Source organism: Oryctolagus cuniculus, chromosome 11 (assembly GCF_051225735.1).
Source record: "Oryctolagus cuniculus isolate XC-2025 breed Fujian yellow rabbit chromosome 11, ASM5122573v1, whole genome shotgun sequence".
NCBI lineage: Eukaryota > Metazoa > Chordata > Mammalia > Lagomorpha > Leporidae > Oryctolagus > Oryctolagus cuniculus.
Window position 1 is genome coordinate 60022369 of NC_142877.1, and position 24776 is coordinate 60047144.

General features: G+C 43.0%; 1 protein-coding gene across 50 annotated transcripts in view; it reads right to left on the bottom strand.

Moving 5' to 3' along the window:
* Positions 1 to 24776, bottom strand: part of R3HDM2 (R3H domain containing 2) — a 176089-nt gene that overhangs the window by 149344 nt on the left and 1969 nt on the right. For 36 of the 50 annotated variants that reach the window (XM_070052495.2, XM_070052484.2, XM_070052491.2 and 33 more), the window contains exon 2: positions 6339 to 6458. The exons of the other annotated variants lie outside the window; for them this stretch is intronic. The gene's annotated coding sequence lies outside the window, so the exon portion shown is untranslated. The remainder of the gene's footprint in view (positions 1 to 6338; positions 6459 to 24776) is intronic. 50 annotated transcript variants of the gene reach the window in all.

Below are 24776 nucleotides of genomic sequence, written 5' to 3' on the forward strand. Positions count from 1 at the left end.
GCAGGATGCAGAACCATTCTGTAAAAGAATATACACATATTTGCATGAATGTATATAGTTTATGCTTATAAATGTACAGATGCACAAAAGCATAATAGTAGTTGCCTCTGCAGAGAGGCAGAAGAGCTAATTTGGAGGTATAAAACCAAGAAGGACACTTCACTCCAGATCTAGACAATGATCAGCAATGGCTGCTAACATCACAAAAGGAAGACTAATTAGACATTACAAACCTCCTGCTGGAAACAGACACCACATAAAGTGTTGTAGCCAAAAGCACTGAATCTGAATCTGATCAAGTTTCTGGATGTAACTGTCAGTTTGAAGAAAATAAAGGGGACAGAGAAAAATGTTAAATGACGGCACAATGATAATGATCAGCAGTTCAGCCAACTGTAGAAAACTGTACTAGTCGGATAATCCAGTTCCTTCAACAAATAAACGGCAAAGAAAAAATAAGGTAAGGGAATTCTTTTAGATTAAGAGATGTTAAAGATACACAGACGGGGGCCAGTGCTCTGACACAGCAGGTAAAGCCACCGTCTACAGTGCCAGTATCCCAGTCCCGGCTGCTCCACTTCCAAACCAGCTCCTTGCTAATATGCCTGAGAAGGCAGCAGAAGATGGACAAAGTTCTTGGGCCCCTCACATGGGAGACCCGGAAGAAGCTCCTAGGTCCTGCCTTCTGCCTGGCCCAGCCTTAGCTATTGCAGCCATTTAGGGAGTAAATCTCTCTCTGTAACTCTGCCTTTCAAATAAATAAATAAATCAGAAAGGGGTGGGGGGGAGGGAGGGAGGGAGGAAAGGAGGGAGGAAGAGAGAGAGAGAGAGAAAGAAAGAGAGAAAGAGAGAGAGAGAGAGGGAGGGAGGGACACACACAGATGCTCCCTGGCTTACCATTGTTCAAATTAACAATTTTTCAATTTTATGATGGTATAAAGTAATATGCACAATGCAGAAAACATATTTGAGTTCTGCTCTTTTTCCAGGCTAGCAATATGTCCTATGATACTCTAGAGATGTCAGGCAGCACCAAGCTCAAACTCACAGTCAGGTGCCCAATAACCAGGGTAAACAACCTACACTCTACAGTGTACAGTGTTAAGATACAATATTTAGGGGCTGGTGCTATGGCACAGCAGGTTAAAGCCCTAGCCTGCAGAGCTGGCATCCCAAATGGGTGCCGGTTTGAGTCGTGGCTGTTCCACTTCCAAATCAGCTCTCTGCTATGGCCTAGGAAAGCAGCAGATGATGGCCCAAGTCCTTGGGCCCCTGCACCCACATGAGAGACCTGAAAAAGCTCCTGGCTCCTGGCTTTGGATCAGCTAAGCTCTGGCTTTTGCACCTATTTGGGAAGTGAACCAGCAGATGGAAGACCACCCCCTCCCCCGTCTCTACCTCTCTCTCTTTCAAATAAACAAAATAAATCTTTAAAAAAAAAAAAAGATAAAATATTCAGTAGGTTACGCTTATAAAATGCATGGATTTATTATGGCATAACCACAGTGTAAGACAGAAAGCATCTTTACTGGTTAACTACAATACACTATTTGGGTTGGTTTCTTTTTCCTCCATTTATTTATAAAGCAGAGACAGAGAAATCTTGCATCCACTGTTCACTCCCGAAATGCATACAAACAACCAGAGCTGGACTAGGCCAAAGTCAGGAGCTGGGAATTCAATCCATGTTTCCTATGCAGGCAGCAGGACCCAACTGCTTGAGCCATCACCTGCTGCCTCCCAGGGTGCAGGTGGAAACAGGAATATAGCCAGGACTTGACCCAGAAACTGACAGAGGTTGCAGGAGTCCCAAGTGGTATCTCAACCACTATACCAGGCTCTCACCCATGTATCCTATTTTAAACATGTAAGCTATTTTAAAATTACATAATTGGGAAAATATGAACAGCTTATATTAAGGAATTGTTAATTATTTTATGTGTATATGCTATTGATAATTATGTTTTTAAAATCCTTATTTTTGGAGCAGACAATTTAGCCAGCAATTAAGGTACCTGCAGCTCACATCAGAGTGCCTGGGTTGGATGCTCAGCTCTAGCGTGACACCAGCTTCCCACCAGTGCAGATTCTGGGAGGTAGCAGAGATGGCTCAAGTGATTGGGTTCCTATAATCTACATGGGAGAACTGGATTACATTCCTGGTTCCTAGCTCAGGTTTCTGTCCAGTCCTGGGTATTGTGGGCATTTAGGAAGTGAACTACCTGTGGGAATCTCTCTTGGTTTTTCTCTGTCTCAAATTTTTAAAAATGTCTAAATCCTTATTTTTCAGAGATGAATACTGAAATATTGATTGATAAAATAATACATCAAGGAGTGCTTCAAAATAATGAGAAAGGGAGAGTAGCAGGAATACAGATGAAACAAAATGAGTCATGAGTTGGTACTTGTAAATGGAGGTTCATTATATTCTTTTTTTTAAGGATTTAACTATCTATTTTGAAAATCAGAGTTTCATAGAAAGAGGGAGAGTCACAGAGAGACAGATATCTTCTATCTGCTGATTCACTTCCTAAATGGGCACAATGGCCAGTACTGGGCCAGGCCAAAGACAAGAGCTTCACCCAGGTCTCCCACATGGATGGGAAGGGCCCAAGTACTTGGGCCATGTTCTGCAGCTTTTCCCAGGCTATTAGGAGGGAGCTGGATTGGAAGTGCAGCAGTTGGGATCTGAACTGGCCCCCATATGGGATGCCAACTTTTCAGGCAGCCATTTAATCCATGACACAACATCACTCCCTTTATACTATTTTTAAATTTTTTTAATTAATTTATTTTTTTGACAGGCAGAGTGGACAGTGAGAGAGAGAGACAGAGAGAAAGGTCTTCCTTTTTCTGTTGGTTCACCCTCCAATGACCCCTGCGGCCGGAGAGCTGCGGCCGGCGCACCGTGCTGATCCGAAGCCAGGAGCCAGGTGCTTCTCCTGGTCTCCCGTGGGGTGCAGAGCCCAAGCACTTGGGCCATCCTCCACTGCACTCTTGGGCCACAGCAGAGAGCTGGACTGGAAGGGGAGCAACCTGGACAGAATCCGGCGCCCTGACCAGGACTAGAACCTGGTGTGCTGGTGCCGCAGGCAGAGGATTAGCCTATTGAGCCATGGCACTGGCCTATTTTTTATTTTTTTTAAGATTTATTTATTTACTTATAAGGCAGCATTACAGAGAAACAGTGAGACAGAGGTCTTCCATCCACTGGTTCACTTTCCAAATGGCTGCAATAGCCAGAGCTGGTCGATACGGAGCTTCTTTTAAGTCTCCCACGCGGGTGCAGGGGCCCAAGGACATGGGCCATCCTCTGCTGCTTTCCCAGGTACATTAGCAGGGAGCTGGATTGGAATTAGAGCAGCTGGTACTTGAACCCCACTGCAAGCAGAGGCTTTATCCACTACGCCACAACACTGGCCCCCGTTATACTGTTCTTGATACTTATGTTTGAAATCTTTCATAGTAAAAGTTTTATAACAAAGCAAATCTCAAAAAAGAAATACACACACACAAATATATATCTCTCTGTTTGAAATATAAGGAACTTAAATTTTATATAGTAATCTTTCTTCAAAGGCAAGTTCAATTCCTTCCTCTTTGATGAAGCCTTTCTATATTGATTTTTCTTGTTTTCTGTAACTGTTTATACTAAAAAAATTTGACTTAAATAAGTTCTACTGTATTCTGACTATATCACAGGATCTAATCCATTGTATCATGTTCATTAATTGCTCAAGTTTTATCTCCACAGCTAGCAGTCAGTAAGGTCCTCTAAAACACACAAAATTCCACAACACTAGAAGGATGCTTAACTAGCCTAATGGTCTCAAGTATTTTATCTGACACTTAAGTTGTCTGGGAAAACCTTGAGATCCATGGAAAAATGCAGCCTTCTTCCTTGTCACTTGACAATAAAATCAAGTTTTTAGGGGGCCAGTGCTGTGGTGTAGTAGGTTAAGCTTCCATCTGCCGTGCCAGCATCTTATATGGGCGCTGGTTTGAGTCCTGGCTGCTCCACTTCTAATTCAGCTCCCTGCTAAAAAGCAGTGAAGACGGCCTAAGTACTTGGGCCTCAGCACCCACGTGGCAGACCTGGAAGAAGCTTCTGGCTCCTGCCTTTGGATTGGCCCAACCCCGATTTGGGGGGTAAACTAGTGGATGGATGACCTCTCTCTGTAATTCTGCCTCTCAAATAAATTAAAAAAAAAAAAAACAGTTCTGGATTAAAAAAAACTTTTTACTCAAGTAAAGGCATCTTCTTCAAATTTTACAGTAGTCACTTTTGTGACATCAAAATGCTAAGCCTCTGGTGCAGCATATTAAGCCAACACTGGGTTAAGTCACCAAATGAAATGCCAGAAACCTGTCAGAGAGCTGGTTTGAGTCCTGGCTATTCCACTTCCAATCCAGCTTCCTGGATTGTGCCTGGGAAAAGCAATGGATGATGCCCCAAGTACTTAGACCCCTGCCACTCATGTGGGAGACCAGGATGAAGGGATGAAGCCCTTCACTCTGATGCAGATCTGGCTGGTCTGGTCATTTGGGGAGTAAACCAGCAGATAAAAAGTGTGTGTGTGTGTGTGTGTGTGTGTGTGTGTGTCTCCCTCTCTCTGTCACTCTGCCTTTCAAATAAATAAATCTTTAAGCCTCCAGCAAGTTAAGGTAAGCTAATAAGTACCAGCTTCTCCTCCTCCCAGAGTTCAAACAGGCATATTTGTACTCTTTCACAGAAACAAAAATATGCTACTAGATTTAAATAGAAATTCTGTTGACTAGCTGATTAATGATTAAGTAAGTACAGTGTACTTATTTAATAAAAACTTCAGTTTCAGTATAGTTTACCCAAAGAAAAAGACACAAAGCCCAGGAAACAAAGAACCCACTATCTAACTGGAGACCAATCAAGACCACTGGAGAATCAGTTTACTGAAGTACTCTTTAAGTTTCATAAGCCCATTATGCTTTTTATTAAAAAAAAAAAAAAATTTAAAGGAGCTCGCACTGTGGTACAGCAGGTAAAGCCACTGCCTGAAGTGCCGGCATCCTATACAGGTGCTGGTTCAAGACCTGGCTGCTCTACCAGGCTGCCATGGCCTGAGAAAGCAGAGATGTTTCAGGTGCTTGGGCCCCTGCACCCACATGGAAGACCTGGAAGAAGTTCCTGGTTTTGGATCGGCCCAGCTCAGGCCGCTGTGGCCACTCGGAGAATGAAGCAGTAGGTGGAAGATCTCTGTCTGCCTCTGCTTCTGCCTCTCTGTAACTCTTGCCTTTCAAATAAATAAATAAAATTTTTAAAAATTAAAATAATTGGGGTGGCGCCGTGGCGCAATGGGTTAATCCTCCACCTGTGGCGCCAGCATCCCATATGGGCACCGGTTCAAGTCCTGGCTGCTCCTTTTCCAGTTGAGGTCTCTGCTGTGGCCTGGAAAGGCAGTAGAAGATGGCCCAGGTACTTGGGCCCCTGCACCCACATGGGAGACCGGGAAGAAGCACCTGGCTCCTGGCTTCGGATCGGCACGGCTCCGGCCATTGTGGCCATCTGGGGAGTAAAGCAGTGGAAGGAAGACCTTTCTCTCTGTCTCTCCCTCTCACTCTCTGTAACACTACCTCTCAAATGAATAAATAAAATCTTTAAAAAAATTAAAATAATTTTTCTTCCTACCAATTTTAAAAGAAATATCCATCATTTACAAACAGATAAACAGAAAACAAAAAATCTTCCCATAACCTCCCTCATAACCTTTCATCTTAGTAAGTCCTTTGATGGTAGCTCATTTCGCCAATGAACACATCACTCTCCTCTAAAACTTATTTATGGAAGCCCCAGCAGGAAGGAGAAATAAAAAGGAAGAACAATCAACCAGAGTTAATATGTACATTTATGTTTTGATTTCACCAACTGTATAAATGCAGGGCCAGAATAACCAGGCATTCCATTTTTATGGATTTTTCTTGTTGGTTTACAATACATTTTTTGCATATTTTTCCAGTATCCCTAAAATTATCTGCTATAGTAACAAAAAAAGTTTTACTTTCCCAAATACCAATTCATGTATTAAACATATCATTTACACTGTCTGTAAAATCTTACCCTATATTTTAACATATTTAAATTAAAATACTCAAAGTAATCATTCCTTTTATCTGCCATTGCTTGTGTTTAGGTACTACCAAACTACAAACAGATCTTCACATTTCATGTATCGCTTAATGTACATCAAGTTACTAAGTTTTTCCTCAAAACATTCTACATAAACTCTAGACTGAATTCAGACACATACAAAACAATTCCAACATTATAAAACTTACCCACAAGCACCCAACTTAATGCTCACCTGATCTCTATCTCAGATGTATTGTCTCTTCCATTGTGGTGAAGTATTAAGAATTATTTTTATCATCATAATTTGGAGAGACACTGGGAAAAGGAGAGTGGACAGCCTCTAGCAATTCTCCTAGGAGGGAAAAAAATTCCTTTACCACCCTGAGCCCAGGCACTGCTAAGGTTTCTACAATAGTAAAATTATTCTCAGAACTGTTCTGACTTTTCTCCGGACTCTGTGTCTTCATTAAGCAGTTTGGATGACAGGACAAAAATTAATTTGAAGCTACCTTTCTTCTTCCTTACTCTGAGCAGCTGAATATTGTCTGTTTTAACTATTAAAATCTCCAGAGATTTTAATTCTACAGGAGCTCTACAAGGTTCTAAATTTAGCCAAGTGATAGTTATAGTTGGGAAGTATGTAATTCATTTTAATATTTGCACTTCTGTGTTGCCAGGCAGCTAATTTCCTAAGAAATCATTAGAGCAGTCATCCACATAAAGTAAAAGAATAAATTTATATAATAATATAACCAACTGATAGATTAGTAATGGTATTCATTAAAATACTACTGATGGCTTCTGGAAATGAGCACCTTCTCACCTCCGAAAAAATATTTGGGGGCAGGCACTTAGCAATTAAGCTGCCAGTTGGGATACCCATCTCACTTCAGAGTGCCCGGATTCAATTCTTGGCTCCAATATTTTAGTTCAGATAGAAGATACAAAGTTTCCACGTAACTGACTACACCCTGGATTATAGAAGAATAAGAAGGAAATGAACTTATTTTCACTTTCACACTAACTTTCACTTTTCACTTTCACATTTTCACCACTAACTTAGGGGTGAAAAAAAATACAATGTTAATCCACCAGGTAATATCCTAGATCCATGATAAGTCACCTCAGCTGCCTATAGGTCACTTCATTTTGTGAAATATCCCAGTTTAGATACTTTTATTACTTAAGCACATCTGGGAAAATTCAAGAGGTCTTAGCTCTGGAATCCATTCTATTTTTTTACTGGAAATAACTGTTCCCAAAGTAATAAGGGGAGGATAATTAAGAATGAGAATTCCTCTGTTGAAAAATTTTACTTATTTGTGAGGTAGAGAGTGCTCAAAACTGTCTGTTTACGCACCAAATGCCTGCAACAGTCTGGATTGGGGCAGGCAAAACAGGAAGCTGGGACTCAACCCAGGTCTCCCACTGTGGGTGGCAAGGACCCAATTACTTGAGCCATCATTGCTGCCTCCCAGGATTTACACTAGCCAGAGCCAGGAACCAAACCCAGACACTCCATATGGAATGCCAAGAAGAAACTCTCCTTTAAATGAATCACCCTTGTAGCTCAGTGGGTTAAGCCACTGCCTGCAATGCCTAGCATCCCATATGAGCATGAGTTCGAGTCCTGGCTGCCTCACTTCTGATTCAGCTCCCTGCTAACACACTGGGAAAGCAGGAGAAGATAATCTGAGGACATGGACCCCTGTCACATACATAGGAGACCTGCATGGAGTTCCAGGCTCCCAGCTGAAACCAGGCCCAGCCCTGCATATTGCAGCCATTTGGGAAGTGAACCAGCAGATGGAAGATCTCTCCCTCTCCAACTCTGCCTTTCAAGTAAATAAATAAAAGTATTTTAAAAACAAAAAGTAGGGGCCGGGGCTGAGGTGTAGCAGGCAAAGCTGCCGCCTGCAGTGCTAGCATCCCATATGAGCACCAGTTCGAGTCCCGGCTGCTCCACTTCCAATCCAGCTCTCGGCTATAGCCTGGGAAAGCAGTAGAAGATGGCACAAGTCTTTGGGCCCCTGCACCTGCGTGGGAGACCTGGAGGAGGCTCCTGGCTTCGGATCAGCACAGCTCCGGCTGCTGTAGCCAACTGGGGAACCAGCAGATGGAAGACTTCTGGCCGGCGCCGCGGCTCACTAGGCTAATCCTCCGCCTTGCGGCGCCAGCACACCGGGTTCTAGTCCCAGTCGGGGCGCCAGATTCTGTCCCAGTTGCCCCTCTTCCAGGCCAGCTCTCTGCTGTGGCCAGGGAGTGCAGTGGAGGATGGCCCAAGTGCTTGGGCCCTGCACCCCATGGGAGACCAGGAGAAGCACCTGGCTCCTGTCATTGGATCAGCACGGTGCGCAGGCCGCAGAGCGCCAGCCGCAGCGGCCAGTGGAGGGTGACCCAACGGAAAAGGAAGACCTTTCTCTCTGTCTCTCTCTCTCACTGTCCACTCTGCCTGTAAAAAAAAAAAAAAAAAAAAAAAAAAAATTTTTAAAAAAAAGTCTTTCTTTCTTTCTCTTTTTCAAATAAATAAATAAATCTTCTTTAAAAATAAATAAAAAGTAAATAACAAAATCATCTCCCCACTAAAGGAATCAGAAGTCCTTCTGAAAATGATTGATTCCAGTCTGGGACATATAATGTACAAAATGAGGCCACAATACTTTGGTATGTGTATGTCAGAGTGTAAGGAATGCTCAAAATCTGACAGGGTCATGTCAATAGGACATAACAGTCAGCCTGAAGGGGTTCTCACTAGCCAAACTTAGAATAATTTGAGTAATTTTAATAATAAATATCACTGGTATTCTTGATATTGTCAGCAATGAATTACAACATGTTTTTAATAGCGAATCTAGAATGGGCATTTGGCACAGTGGTTAAGCTACTGTTTGGGATGACCACATCCCATATCAGAGCATCTGGTTCAAGTCCCAGATGGGCTCTCACACCAACTTCCTGCTAATATGCATTCTAGAAGGCAGCAGGTGATGGCCCAGGTACCTGAGTCCCTGCCACCCACTTCGGAGACCTAGATTAAGGTCCAGGCTCCTAGCTTCCAGGCTCTGGCTGTGGAGGCAATTAGGGAGTGAAACAGCACATGGGAGATCTCTGTCTCTTTGCCTTTCAAATTAATAAAATTAAATTTTAAAAGAATTTTAAATAGTAAATCTATAGTGATCCTCAATAACAAAAGGGGGAGGGGGGGCCCGACAATGTGGCGCAGTGCGTTAAAGCCCTGGCCTGAAGCACTGGCATCCCATATGGGCGCTGGTTCTAGTCCTGGCTGCTCCTCTTCCAATCCAGCTCTCTGCTATGGCCTGGAAAAGCACTGGAAGATGGCCCAAGTCCTTGGGCCCCTGCACCCGCGTGGGAGACCCACAAGAAGCTCCTGGCTCCTGGCTTTGGATCAGCGCAGCTCCGGCCATTGCAACCATCTGGGGAATGAACCAGCGGATGGAAGACCTCTCTCTCTCTCTACCTTTCTCTGTAACTCCATCTTTCAAATAAACAAAATTAAATTTAAAAAAAGGAAGAGAAAAGCTCTTTTCTATAGAACAATGCCAGCAAGAGTATGTAGAAGGAATGAGAATCTGAAAAATCAACCACCAATATAGACTGAAACCACCAATATAACATAACAGAATCAGTAAAGGATCATCAGTAGATGCTAACACCACTAGGGGGAAAAAGGTTGTTGAGGAGTAAAAGGGTAATGAAATTTTAAACACATCATCTCAAAGATTGTTTCTTAATTACAGAGGGGGAAAAGCACCTTTACAATGAAGAAATCTAGCACTTATCAATTTCACCACATAATTAAACTTGATTTCACAAATAATGGAACAATGTAACATTATGCACCCAAAACATCACGTCACTGGCATTTTCATCAAATGTGTTCAAGTTGAATCTAATTTTGACAAATCCAAATTGTAGAATATTCTACAAAATGAATGGGCTGTAATCTTCAAAAATATCAAGGAGATGAAAAACCATAAAGAGGAAGAGCACTCCTTTGGACAAAAAGAAACTACAAATGACAACTTAAATAGGATACATGATTCTTGAATAAATCCAAGATTAAAGAGGAAGCTATAAAGCAGGTTGAAATAACTGCGGAAGTCCAAGAATGGACTACATGTAATATTATATCACCATAAAATATCTTGAATGTGATAGTGAGTTTATTAATGGTACTGAGGTAATACAGAAAACATTCTTGTTCTCAGGTACCACACACTTAAGAAATTTTGAGGAAAAGGGTCCTGATGTCTGTAATTTCTTTCCTAATACACTAATGAAATTCCTAATACACAATAATGCAATGAAGAATTACTGAGAGGGAGGGAAGAGACTAAGAGAGCAAGTATACAAATGTGACAAAATATCACAATTGACAAACACAGGTGAAGTTCACACTGGTTTTCACATTGTAATTCTTTTTTTTTCTTTTCTTTTTTTTTTTTTTTTTTTTTTTACAGGCAGAGTGGACAGTGAGAGAGAGAGACAGAGAGAAAGGTCTTCCTTTGCCGTACTGTAATTCTTTAACTTTCCTATAGGTTTAAAATTCTTCCCAATAAAAAACTGGGGCCAAAAGATTAAGAAGCAAATTAACCCAAACATTTGGCTATCCATAATAACTTTAATTGTGTCCTGAATTTCCGGTGATGGATAAAAGCACAGACTGTAGCATCAAACTACATTCTACCTTTCTACAAGATGGACAATTAACATACACAAGGGAATAATGCAGCACACTCCAGGGGGCTCTGAATTCTGAGGAGTAGATGACCTAGCATGTGGCATTTATGGCTATATTTTATAATATTATCACATTCTTCATTCACTTAATACCTTGTGATATAGGGAAATGGATCGACTTTTAACCTTTCTGTATCTTGGCTGCTAACTTACTCTATCAAAATTTTGTGAATTGTGAAACACATCCAAAATCAAATAGAATTAAAATGCACTCCATTACCACAAATAACTGAGAGCTAACATTACTCTAAAGCATGTGTCAAATGATGGAAAATCAACTTCCCAACTTACATTTTCCTCTTCCTCAAAAAAAAAATCACTAATGGACTACTTGTCAGGACGACACAGGCTGCACTGGTCCGCAAAATGTCAACCTTAACATTAAAATCCAATGCTATCAGATCAGGAGTATCCCTTAAATTCTGGTATTTCTTGAGACTCCATCTCAGTTTCTTACTCCACAAGTTTGCCTCGGGTAATCTAATTTCTTGAGCTGAATCCCCTTCATATGCAGTGTACTCCCCAATTTAAACACCCCTGCCTCTGTTTAATGCCCCAGATCCATTTGCCAACTAGTTCACAAATATCCCCCAAAATGAACCCTCTACCAACGTTCTCTAACTCCAAATCTGACCTTTTACTATGTCAATGGGCAACAACATCCAGTTACCTGAGATAGAAATAGAAGAGTCATCTACCCACAATTCCTTCTTTCTCCTTCCACTTAAACACTCCAAATTCTGACACCATCTCCTGGATCCATCTGATCCTCTCAGTCCTGTCCCCTCCTCTCCATTCCCATCACTTCTGTGCATAATATTTAGTTTACTGGGGCAAGACCTCTGGAGGTCTTTTTTTAAAAAAATTATTAATATACAGAGAACAGATTTCACATATTTCATAGGTACAATTGTTTTGTTTTTAAAAGATTTATCTATTTACTTGGAAGTAGTCAGAGTTACAGAAACATGGAGGGAGAGAAAGGAGAGGCAAAAAAAGATCCTCTCCATCTGCTGGTTCACTCCCCAAATGGCCTCAACTGCCAGGGCAGGGCCAGGCCAAAGCCAGGAGCTTCCTTCAGGTCTCCCATGTAGGTGCAGGAGCCCAAACACTTGGGCCATTCTCCACTGCTTTCCCAAGCACATTAGCAGGGAGCTGGATAAGAAGAGGAACAGTACCCACAAGGGATGTTCAACCTGGTGGTCCCTAGGTACAATTCTTAGAGGACAGCCATACTCTCCTCCCTTCTTTTTTCCCTCCCTCAGTCCCCCTCCTTCCTTTTTTTCCTCCAATATGATTTCAGTCCACTCTATGATCACAGCTAATGAACCTAACCATAACATTCAACACGTAAAAAAATGGAAAGACCATAGTTCCACAGGAGTATAAACAAGGGCTAAAAACAACAATCAAACCTCAAGATGTCCATTTCATTTCTATCCATTTTTTTGTATTCTATATTAACTACTACATATCAGAGAAAACATAATCTTTGCCTTTTGGGTACAGGCTAATTTCACTAAGCACAGTGATTTTCAGTTTCCAGAGGTCTCGATTCCAGCAGAAAAACACACTACTCCTGATGGTGACTGTTCTGTCAGCCTTTGTCCCAAAACAACTAAAACAACTAGCCTGCCCTTTGATAGATATGTTGTCTGAGTGAGAAATAAACTGCCGTTCCAAGTTACTGAAATTTGGGGGTTGTTTCTTACCCAGTATATGCTAGTCTATTCTGATTTCATCTCTCTCACATGGACTACAACAGCTTCCTAACCAATGTCTCTCCCTCTACTACAAAACCCTCACAGAGGGGCCAGCGCTGTGGCATAGTAGGTTACTCCTCTACCTGTGGTGTCAGCATCCCAAATGGGCACTAGTGTTCATATCTCAGCTGCTCCACTTTCAATCCAGCTCTCTGCTGGGACCCCGCACCAATGTGGGAGACCCAGAAGAAGCTCCTGGCTTCTGGCTTCATTGGCTCAGTTCCAGCCGTTGCAGCCATTTGGGGAGTGAACCAGCAGATAGAAGATCTTTCTCTATGTCTCTCCCTCTCTTTCTGTAACTCTCTTTCAAATAATAAACAAATTTAAAAAATAAAAACCTTACAAAACTTCTCTGAATAGCCACCATAGTTTCCTTTGTAAAATACAAAATAATTCTATTAAAATCTTCAAGCCTTGGGGCTGACATTGTGGCACAGCGGGTAAAGCCATCACCTGCAATACCAGCATCCCATATGGGTGCCAGCTTGTGTCCCAGCTGCTACTTTTCTGATTCCGCTCCCTGCTACTGGCCTAGGAAAAGCAGTGGAAGATGATTCAATTCGCTGGGCCCTGCCACCCATTTGGGAGACCTGGACAGAACTATCGATTTCTGGTTGTTGCAGCTCCTGGTCATTGCAGAGAAGATGGAAGCTCTCTCTCTTTCTCTGTAACTCTGACTTTCAAATAAATACATAAAATCTGTTTTCAGGCCGGCACCATGGCTCAATAGGCTAATTCTACACCTGCGGCACCAGCACACCAGGTTCTAGTCCTGGTTGGGGCGCCGGATTCTGTCCCGGTTGCCCCTCTTCCTGTCCAGCTCTCTGCTGTGGCCCTGGAGTGCAGTGGAGGATGGCCCAACTGCTTGGGCCCTGCACCCCATGGGAGACCAGGAGAAGCACCTGGCTCCCGGCTTCGGATCAGTGTGGTGCACTGGCCACAGCGCGCCAGCCGCAGCGGCCATTGGGAGGTGAACCAACGGCAAAGGAAGACCTTTCTCTCTGTCTCTCTCTCTCATTGTCTACTCTGCCTATCAAAAAAAAAAAAAAAAAATCTGTTTTTAAAAAAATCTTCCATGTCTCGGGGCTGTGGCTGTGGCTCAGCAGTTAAAGCCCTGGCCTGAAGCGCCAGCATCCCATACAGGTGTCGGTTTCAGTACCAACTGCTCCACTTCCAATCCAGCTCCCTGGTAATGTACCTGGGAAAGCACTGGAGGATGGCCCAAGTGCTTGGGCCCCTGCACCCAAGTAGGAGACACGAAAGAAGCTCCTGGCTCCTGGCTTCAGATTGGCTCATCTTCGGCCATTGCAGCCAGGTGGGGAGTAAACCAAGGGATGGAAGACCCCTCTCTCTCCATCTCCACCTCTCTCTGTGACTCTTTCAGATAAATAAAATAAAATATTAAAAAAAAAAAAAACTTCATGTCTCAAAATACTCCAAATTCCTTAATATAGCTTATAAAGTGCACCATAAAATCAGGCCCTATGCTGCTCTATAACCAAGCTATCCTATCTGCTTGGAATGCTCCCCCATACCACCTCACCATACTTTTATCTAACCAGACAAGATCCCTCCCATTCTGTCAAGAGCAATTTGCCCTCAAGAGCCCTATTCTACCAAACCTCTTTATCACACCAAACCCCTGGCCCAAAAGGATGTCTCCTACATCATAAGAAATATAAAGGTTATAAGGCAGGAACTCCCTCAAACCCCTTTGTTTAGATATCAAACATGTCTCCTCATTCTTTTTTTTCTTATCTGTAGTAGGAGATAATGACACTTCTACCTCTGCTTTGGGTTTTATCTTCCTTACTTGCTCAAGAATTTAACCCTATTGTCACCATTTCCTATTGTCTAGAACATATAAACACATGTGCCTGAGTCTCTCATTTTAAAGAAACTTCCTTTTGGGGCTAGCACTGTGGCGTAGTAGGTTAAACCTCTGCCTACAGCACCAGCATCCCATATGGGCGTGGTTGGAGTCCAGGCTGCTCAACTTCCAATCCAGCTCCCTGCTAATATTTTGGGAAAGCAGTGGAGGATGGCCCAAATGCTTGGGCCCCTGCACCCCATGGGAGAGCCAGAAGAAGCTCCTGGCTCCTGGCTTTGGATTGGCCCAGCTCCTGCCGTTGTGGCCATTTGGGGGAGTGAACCAGCAGGTGCAGATCTGTACAGCTCTCCATCTCTGTCTCTAACTCATGCCTCTCAAATAAATAATCTTTACAAAAAAAAAAAAAAAAAAACTTCCTTAACCCCACATTTTCTCTCACCACTGTTCTCTCTCTCTACCTCTTTGCAATCATCTTGAAAGACTTTTTTCTCACCTCCTGTTGTCATATGGTTTCCGAAGCCATCCAATCACGGCCTGTTGCCAGGCAGTTTCTATTGTCAGCGGCCATCTTGGCATGACCTTTTCACCTCAGCGGCCATCTTGATATGACCATACAACCCACAGGGACAGGCAATCATTGAAAGAACTCATAGGACGATTAAAGATCTCTTACAAAGACAAAAAAACAATCATATGCCCTCAGACCCACAGCTTGCTTTGACTGAGGTCCTTTTCACTATCAATTTTTTTACTTTTGATTCCCAAGGCATAAGCCTAGCTTATAAACACTGGGGATCTTTTCCATCCCAAACCCCAGCCTCTATGGTTAGGTAGAAAGACGCCCTGACAGGAGAATGGAAAGGACCACACCCTCTGTTAACCAAGGGTCAAGGATATGCTTGCGTCTTTCCAGAGAATGCAGAATAGCCCAGTTGGGTACCAGCCAGAAACATCAAGCCTGCAACTGACAGCCAACCAGAACCAGCTGAACAAGACTGAGAATCCACCTTGTTAGCAGATGCACCTGTCCTATTATCCTTCCCTGAGAAACTGCCCAATAGCCATATCTGTTACTGTTTTGTACCCCACTAACTCCAGTCAGCCACTCAAACGGCCCACAGCCTGTGTGTGGTCATGCCATTCCTGATACCCAATATTCCTCATTCCTACCCCTATCTGAGCAAGCAATCCTGTGGTCTCTAGATTTGAGCGCTGGCCTAAGACAGGCACAGCTGCGTTCGGAGGCCACATGGAAACAGGGTCAACAATGGTATGGCCAAGAATCATGCCTCTCGCTGATCAAAAATAAATGAAAAGGGGAAAATGTGCTGGAATGAGGTGAAAAGGTCATATCAAGATGGCCGCTGAGGTGAAAAGGTCATGCCAAGATGGCCGCTGACAACAGAAACTGCCTGGCAACAGGCCGTGATTGGATGGCTTCGGAGACCACATGACAACAGAGCCTGACTGACGGCAGGCCGTGATTGGATGGTTTCAGAAACTGCCTGGCAACAAGTGCCTGACTGGTGACAGGCTGTGATTGGATGGCTTTGGAAACTGCCTGGCAACAGGCTGTGACTGGTTGGGGCATAGACCGCCCCTTGACTGGATTGGCTGGCCTTGGCTATATAAGCAGTTGTAGCAACTGAAATAAACAAGTCTGCCGGCTGCTCGCCTCAGGCCTACTTTCACCCGAGACTCCTGGGGTCTGTGTCGTGACTCTGCACCTGTTGCCCCCACCACGCTCCTCCTCTCAGAAACAATCCACTGCAACACTGTTGAGAAATCAACTGCAACAACCTCCCATTTATTCCTCAGCTCAATGCAATGTGGTCTGTTACCACCTCAGTGACCCCACTGTCACTGTCAATGACCTGAATGCCAAATCCAATGATTTCTTCTCTGTCCTCGAGGTACTTGATCTTCTTTTTTTTTTTTAATTTTTATTTTTTACAGGCAGAGTGGACAGAGAGAGAGAGGTCAGAAAAAAAAAAAAGAGAGAGAAAGGTCTTCCTTTTACCATTGGTTCACCCTCCAATGGCTGCTTCGGCCAGCCTGCTGCAGCCGGCGCACTTCGCTGTTCCAAAGCCAGGAGCTTCTCCTGGTCTCCTATGGGGTGCAGGGCCCAAGTACTTGGGCCATCCTCCACTGCCTTCCCGGGCCACAGCAGAGAGCTGGCCTGGAAGAGGGGCAACCGGGACAGAATCCGGCGCCCCGACCGGGACTAGAACCCGGTGTGCCAGCGCCACAAGGCATAGGCATAGCCTATTGAGCGGCAGCGCCAGCCTAGAGGTACTTCATCTTCTCACCAAATCTATACTACTGCATTTTTATCCCTTGAATCTCTCTCTTTGGTTCCCATCACACTTTACTGATTTTCTATCTACTTTCCTGGCCTTCTTTCATTTCTCCCAGGGTTCTACTTCTACCAGTCACATCTTTACTGTCAGTGTTCTCCGAGGCTCCCTCCCTAGCCTGCAGCTCTTCTGTCTTAATATGCCCCTTAGCTGACCCAAACCTACTGTTTCAAATACACCAGATGTACAGCTGAATCCCAAATCTCTCTCTAGTCCCAATTTCTCCCTCCATCTGTAGACCAGTATATACAACTGTTAGCATTTCCACATGGCTCCACAGGTATCACAAATTCAACCAGTCCAAACCAAACATCTCACATTTTATTTCCAAATATACACCTTCCTGTATTCCTTAACTCATAAATCCTCATAACCATTCACCCTGGCACAGAACTCAGAATTAGAATTATCCAAGGTTTATCCTTCTCATTTAGCATTACATTCTCTCCCCTCCCCCACACGCATGAACGTGTACACACACATACCCCACATACATTTCATGTCTTAACAAATTCCAAGACTCCCAAGACACCAACATTTCATATGGGCACCAGTGTGAGTCTTGGCTACTCCACTTCTGATCCAGCTCCCTGTTAATGTGCCTGGGAAAGCAAAGCAGAAGATGGTCCATTTGGATAGGGTCCCTGCCATCCAAATGAGACCCAGAAGAAGCTCCTGATTTCAGCCTGGCCCAGCCCTGGCTGTTGTGGACATTTGGGGAGTGAACCAGCAGATAGAACTAACTAACTATCTCTCTCTCTCTCTCTGCCTTTCAAATAAATAAATATTTTTTAAAAAAATAAGTAAGTAAATCTTAAAAAGAGAGAGAGGCATAGAAACCAGAAACTGGGAAAGAATATTCTAACACAGCTCTGTCCTGGGAAAAAAAACACAAAAGATGATGCTTATTCTAAGACTAATACTGACAGCTGTTCTGATTTCTAAGCTAACATTTTATATGATAAGCACACAGCGTTGGGAAGTGGTAAACTAACAGGACTGCAACTGTGTGAAGTGAAAAAAGCTGGGTTGGTCAAGCAAAACAGTGGCAAGTGAATGCCTGCAATTCTTAACTGCAAATTTGTATCTTTCCAGAGGGCTTCATTCTGCTAACCATATTAAGATGCTTTAAATAGTTCATGGAAAATGGACTGAAAGTTTCTTATAGTTCAAAAAATTTCTGAAATCCAAGCACTATTTTTCAACAATGTCATTTTCTATGAACTTTCATAAAAAAGATTTATTTTACTGAGAGGCAGAGAGAACAAGAGCAAGAGAGTGAAATCTTCCATCCACTGCTTTCCTACACAAATGGCTGCAATGGCAAAGAGCCAGGAACTCCATCCAGGTATTCTACCTGGTGTCCAAGTAGTTGGACCACTACCTGCTGCCTCTCATGGTGCCCATTAGCAGGAAGCTGGATCTGAAGTGAAGTGGGGACTCACAACAGGCTGTCCCCTTATGGGATGCAGGTGTCCAAAGGACATCTTAACTGCTGCACAAAATGCCAGCCCTAGTCCCAATTTTATCAACACTGAGCAACATTTAGAGGCTAGTAATTTGATAATATTGAATATGTACTGTCCTGTAAGGCAGGTTATGTTTGCTGACTATTGACACTAAACAGAGGTAAATACATCTCAACTTTTCATAAAATGTGTTCACTAGTATCTGCAGATACTTTTCTGTTCTTCTTTTGTGTTATCTACTAAAGTTAGGTAGAAGGGTGGGCACTGTAGCACAGCAAGTTAAACTGCTGTTGACAACACTGGTAATCTGAGATTGGACAGGATTCCCAACTACTCTTCTTCTGGTACAGCTTCCAGCTAACGTGCCTGGGAAAGCAACAGATGATGGTCCAAGCACTTGGGTTCCTGCCACCCACGTAAGTTCCCAGCTTCTGGCTTCAGTCTGGCCCAGCCCTGCTGCTTCTAAAGACTGCTGCATTTGAAGACTGAACCAGTGGATAGAAGACCTCTCTCTCTGCCTTTTGAATAAATAAATCTTTTTTTAAACAATACAGGAGTAAAAGATTGAAGCCAGAATAGAATCCGTTAAGTGCAGCTTCAATCTCAAGTATTTACATTTTAAGTCAATACCTATATCAAGATGTATTACCGTCCTTAACCCAAAGTCAGTTTTCCTCTACCCTGAAAGAAAACAGATCATCAATCTCATTTCACACATGAAGACACAGATACAGCAGTTAGTGAGGGTAACTAGACAAAGCTTCACAAACTTCAGAATTAAAAACTCAAAGTTTTAATTACTGGGCTCTGATTTTACTCCTTCACAGCGCTTATGCAAAAACCAAACAGAACAGATCTGTACTTCTTCAACAGTCCTTCTAGCTCTAATCTATTCAATTTTTCAGTCATAATATATTCTTAATTAAAAATTAAGAAAAAGTGTTTTTGGGAGCAGGTATTTGGCATAGCAGTTAAGACGCACTTAGGGCACCTCCATCCTATATCAGTGCATAGAACTGAGTGCTATTCCAGCTTCCCGCTAATGCACACCCTTGGAGGCAGCAGGTGATAGTTCAAATCAGGTCATTGTCACCCATATCGGAGACCTAGATTGCGTTCCTGGCTCCCAGTTTCCACCTGGCTCAGTCCTGGTTGTTGGCATTTGGGAAGTGAACCAGCAGATGAAAGACGTGCGTGTTTGTGTGTGTGTGTGTGTGTGTGTGTATCTGTCTGCTTTTCAAATAAAATGAAAATTTTAATTTAAATAAAGCAACTTTTAAAACATATATGTATTTATTTATTTGAAAGGAAGAATTACAGAGAGAGATACAGAGAGAGATTTTCCATCCACTGGTTCACTCTCCAAATGGCCACAAAGACCAGCGTTGAGCAAGGCAGAAGCCAGAAGCCAGGAACTTCTTCCGGGTCTCCACATGAATGGCAGGACCTGGGCCATCTTCTGCTGATTTCCCAGGCACATAAGCAGGGAGCTAGATTGGAAGTGAAGCAGACAGCACTTGAACTGGCACCCACATGGGATGCCTGCACTGCAGGCCTCAGCTGTAACCTGCTGTGTCACAGCGCCAGCCACAAATAAAAAGGTTTTTTTAAAATGTTTCTGCACTACCACTCAGGGAAAATATTCATAATGCAAACTCTCTTAACATTCTTATTTCTTCATAGTCAAAAGTACTGCTAACATGGAGAGTAAAATACAAAAGAATATTTTTAAACTAAATAACTCTGAAGGGAAAAGGAGAATTAAAAGGGACAATAAACATATAGCTGCAGGCAACAGGACAATGAGAAAGGTAAAACTTTGATGACAGAGGCAGCATGGGACAAAACTCAGTTCAGGGTTTCATTTGTTGTCCCAAATCAACACTCAAAAAAAAATGATCTCTTCAAGTACTGTTCTAGGATGAGCAAAACAGCTGGCAAAATCACAATCTAAAACATATATCTCTAGAACATATGCCTCAAACCATTAAGTTTCTCTTTTCTATACAGCCCCTGCCACCCAGGTGGGAGCCCTGGAACAAGTTCCTGGCTCCTGGCTTCAGCCTGGCCCAGCCCCAGCCACTGTGGCCATTTGGGGAGTGAACCAGAGGATAGAAGACCTCTCTCTGTGTCTCCCTCTCTCTCTCACAATTCTGACTTTCAAATAAGTAAGCAAATAAATCTTTAACAATGAACAAATAAAAATAAAAACTAAAACTACCAAAACTGCTTTTTATTGGAACACATAACTGCTTCAGGCTTTCGGACCCTTCTCTGTATTCTCTCTTTTTTTAAAGGATTTATTTTATTTATTTGAAGGAAAGAGTTACAGAGAGAGGTAGAGAGAGGTAGAGAGAGAGAGTGGTCTTCCATCCGCTGGTTTACTCCTCAAATGGCCACAACAGCCAAAGCTGAGCCAATCCAAAGCCAAGAGCCAGGAGCCAGGAGCTTCTTTTGGATCTCCCATGTGGTGCTTTCCCAGGCACATGAGCAGGGGGCTGGATGGGAAGTGGAGCAGCCAAATCTTGAACTGGCACCCATACGGGATGCCGCTGGTGCTGCAGGTCAAGACTTTAATCCGCTGGGCCACAGTGCCAGCACCTCCCTGTTCTCTCATCTCTTGCATGAGGTTCCTAATTTGATCAGATTTTTTTTTTCCCTCCTTAAAGCACTAGAAAGAACTCTGGAAACTGCACTGTCAAAAACAAAGGTGAAACAGCTTTCCCAGTACAGGCTCAAACAAATGGACTGAACAACTTACAAGAGATCCTGCAAGAAAAGCAAAAAGAAAACCCAGATTCAGGAAGAATCCCAGAATCTTTCTTTTCATAATCCCCAAGCCAAAAAGATGGAATTACTGCAGATTATCATAATTATAGGCTTTCAACATTCATTTTTTTTTCAAGTGCTGGAGAAAATATGCTAAGAAAATCTAAAAAACTCAAAGAGGAATCAAAATAGATCAAGGTTAAGAAATCTTTCCTATGTGTATCTGCCTTCAGACATAGACTCAAATTTACTGACAGGAATGAACAGAGTAAGGCAGAGATGGAACAGGTGCTACACTACCAAATTAGCAACCGAAAGTTAGTCACTGAAAGACTGTTACGTGGAATGTTTTCTACACAGAGGGTAAGCATACAGCTGAAGGAAAATACTAAGGCCACTGTGGATGAAGAAGTCTCTAAAATTAGACCCCACCAAATGTATTCATGCACACATCTTCAAGCCATGAGTCTAGTTATATTTCTTGCTTGTAAATCAGCAACACATTCCACAGAGGGAAACTCGGAGTCTCTTATCCAATCTCACAAAGAAGCACAGAAAAACCTTCAAATATGTGTGTGTGTGTGTGTGTGTATAATTTTTTCCCACAAAATTCTCTCCTTTGCACTTATTAGGACCATGTAACCAAAATGCAACACTTTTTCCCTGTTCCACAAAAACTGACTTCTCCCAGAAAACTTTTCTTATGAGTTTAAGAAGAAGCACAGCAGTCATTCAGAAACTGTTATCGACACAGAAGCATTGTCGTACTCAGTATTATCTTTTAGAAGTTGAAGAGATGACAGAGATGCTTAAGCAGTCCTGGGTCCTAAGAAAAACTTCCCCTAGAATCTTCATAAAAGGACTTAAAGCGGTCCAACAGAAGTTTATCAACCTGTGTTTGAAATTATTCACAAAACAACCACTATTACACTTCTAATGCTGTTACTTCTTTACACTAACAGTATCAGAACCAAATCAGTCAAATGCATACAGAGCCCCGATTCTTTCACCTCATATGAACTGTCCCCCATAGACTTGGCAGCTTTCAGCGTTCTGGCAAAGGTTTAAGTAAAAGCCTTAGCCTTGACACCAGCATTCCTACAAAGTGTTAAAAGCACACGTCAACCCCTCTGCCTTGCTAAGCTGGAGAAGAGCAGCCACGACAGCCCCAAAGAGAAACCTCATCCAGGTCACCCCAGCCAGAAGGTCAATGAAGGTAATAAATGCACCAACCAAGAAACAAGAAAGGAAAAAATAAATGAGGGATAACCCCCAGGACTCAAGAGGCCTTCTCCTTTTACTCCAAAATTTAATAGAGATTAATTTAGCTACAAACAATGATACCTAAAATGAATCTGTGAAAAAGGACCAAAAGGATCACATTCTCTAGAAATGAAAACTTGGGGTTGGTGGTGTGGTGTGGCAGGTTAAGCTGCCACCTGCAAAGCTGGCATCCCATATGGGCACCAGTCAGAAACTTGACTGCTCCATTTCTGATCCAGCTCCCTGCTAATGAGCATGGGGAAAGCAGCAACGGATGGCCCAAATGCTTGGGCCTCTGCACCCACATGGTAGACCTGGAAGAAGCTCGGGGCTCCTGGCTTCGGCCTGGCACAGCCCCAGCCATTATGGCCATTTGGGGAGTGACCCAGGGGATGGAAGAGCCCTCTCTCTCTATCTCTTGCTCTCTATAACTCTGCCTTTCAAACGAATAAAAAAAAAAAAACTTTATTAAAAAAAAGAAATTAAAAGTCACTCTAGTATTGTAAGAGAACGCTATATATATATATATATATTTTTTTTTTTTTTTTTTTTTTTGACAAGCAGAGTGGACAGTGAGAGAGAGACAGAGAGAAAGGTCTTCCTTTTGCCATTGGTTCACCCTCCAGTGGGCACCGCAGCCGGCGCACCGCGCTGATCCGATGGGCAGGAGCCAGGTGCTTCTCCTGGTCTCCCATGGGGTGCAGGGCCCAGGCACTTGGGCCATCCTCCACTGCACTCCCTGGCCACAGCAGAGAGCTGGTCTAGAAGAGGGGCAACTGGGACAGAATCCGGCGTCCCTACCGGGACTAGAACCCGGTGTGCCGGCGCCGCAAGGCGGAGGATTAGCCTAGTGAGCCGCGGCGCCGGCCAGAGAACGCTATTTTTACATTTTTGAGGTCAACTGTCTCTCCATGAACAGGGGAGTAGGGAGGACAATCCACAGGGCCACAACTATAAATACTAATATTTCACACTAATGAAAAACTCAAGGTGGAACCAACCTGCTTAGCTCTCTGGACCAAAGCAGCAAGGATGGCGATATCTGTGAACAAACCTGAAGAGTTTGAATGAGGTAAAAATTCTAGCCACGTGAGGTCTGTGATAACACCACAAACACTAGGGCCAGTATTCTGGTGCAGCAGGTTGCAACACTCCCATCCCATGTTGCAGGGACAATTCAAGTCCCAGCTACTCGGCTTCCATTCCAGCTACCTGCTAATGCTCCTGGGAAGGCAGCAGAAGATAGACAGCCCAAGTGCTTGGGCCCCTACCACCCATGTTGGAGACCAGAATGGAGTTCCTGGCTCCTGGCTTCAGTCTGGTCCAGACAAGGCTGTTGCAGCCACTGAGAATGGAAGATGGTCTCTTTCCCCTTTCTTTCCTCTCTTCCTGCCACTTTGCCTTTCAAATTAATACATCTTAAAAACAAAAAAATCACCAATACTACAGATTTCCACACTCCATCCTCCTCTGCCTTCAGAGTACTTTCATTCAATAACCTGAAAACACAAGATCTTTGTCAACAGACATGTCCCAAGAACTGACAGATAAATACTTCAACAAGTTCCAATGAGTACCTTACAAAATCCTAGTAAAATCCTATCCCACACGTCCAAGAACAGCCAATCAAAATCAGAAAGTCATGACGACAAGATCAGAGTTCAAGAATGAAAACCCTTCCTCCTTACCTATTCAGTCAATAAATTTGTTGCACACTTAACTACATGTCAACTGCTATGCTAAATGCTGAAGACAAAGCAATTAATAAAAATGAGGGGGTCTTCAGAAAGTTCATGGACATGTGCATTATGGAAAAAAAAAAGCATAGATTTCATAGATTTCAGTTTTTTTGGACACCAAAATAATTTTTGATTCCATTTTTTCCACGAACTTTTTGAAGGACTCTCCTATCTGCCCTCCTGAAGTCCTTCCCTAACGGGTGAGATGAAAATATACATTATGTTAAAAATTACTAAGAAGTAAGAAGAAAACTTAAGCAGAGAAGTGGGATAGGGAATTATGTACATGTATGTGGGGGAAAGGCTTTGCAATTTAGGTAGCCAAGGATATGTCAACAGCGACATTTGAGTACAGAAGGAACTGAAGGAAGTGCGGGGGACAGCTTTATAAAGAAAAGGTGATCCAGGAAGCGGGAACAACTGCATAATCCCTGGAGCAGAGAGTGCCTCCTATGCTCAAGAACAGCCAAGGGATCCTTGTGCAGGCTGGAGTGCTACAGATCCAGGCAATTGTGAAGACTGATTTTTACCCAGAAAAAGAAAAGAAGCCATTACCTCTTCTGACATCTTCCCATAAAAAAAAAAAAAAGAAAAAAGAAAGAAAGAAAGAAAAAGTTGGTGCCTTATATCTGGATTTTTTTAAAATTTAATTTGTTTAAAAGGCAGAGGAGAGGGAGGAGAGAATTGGTGAGGAGGGAAAAGGGGTGTTAGTGAGGTC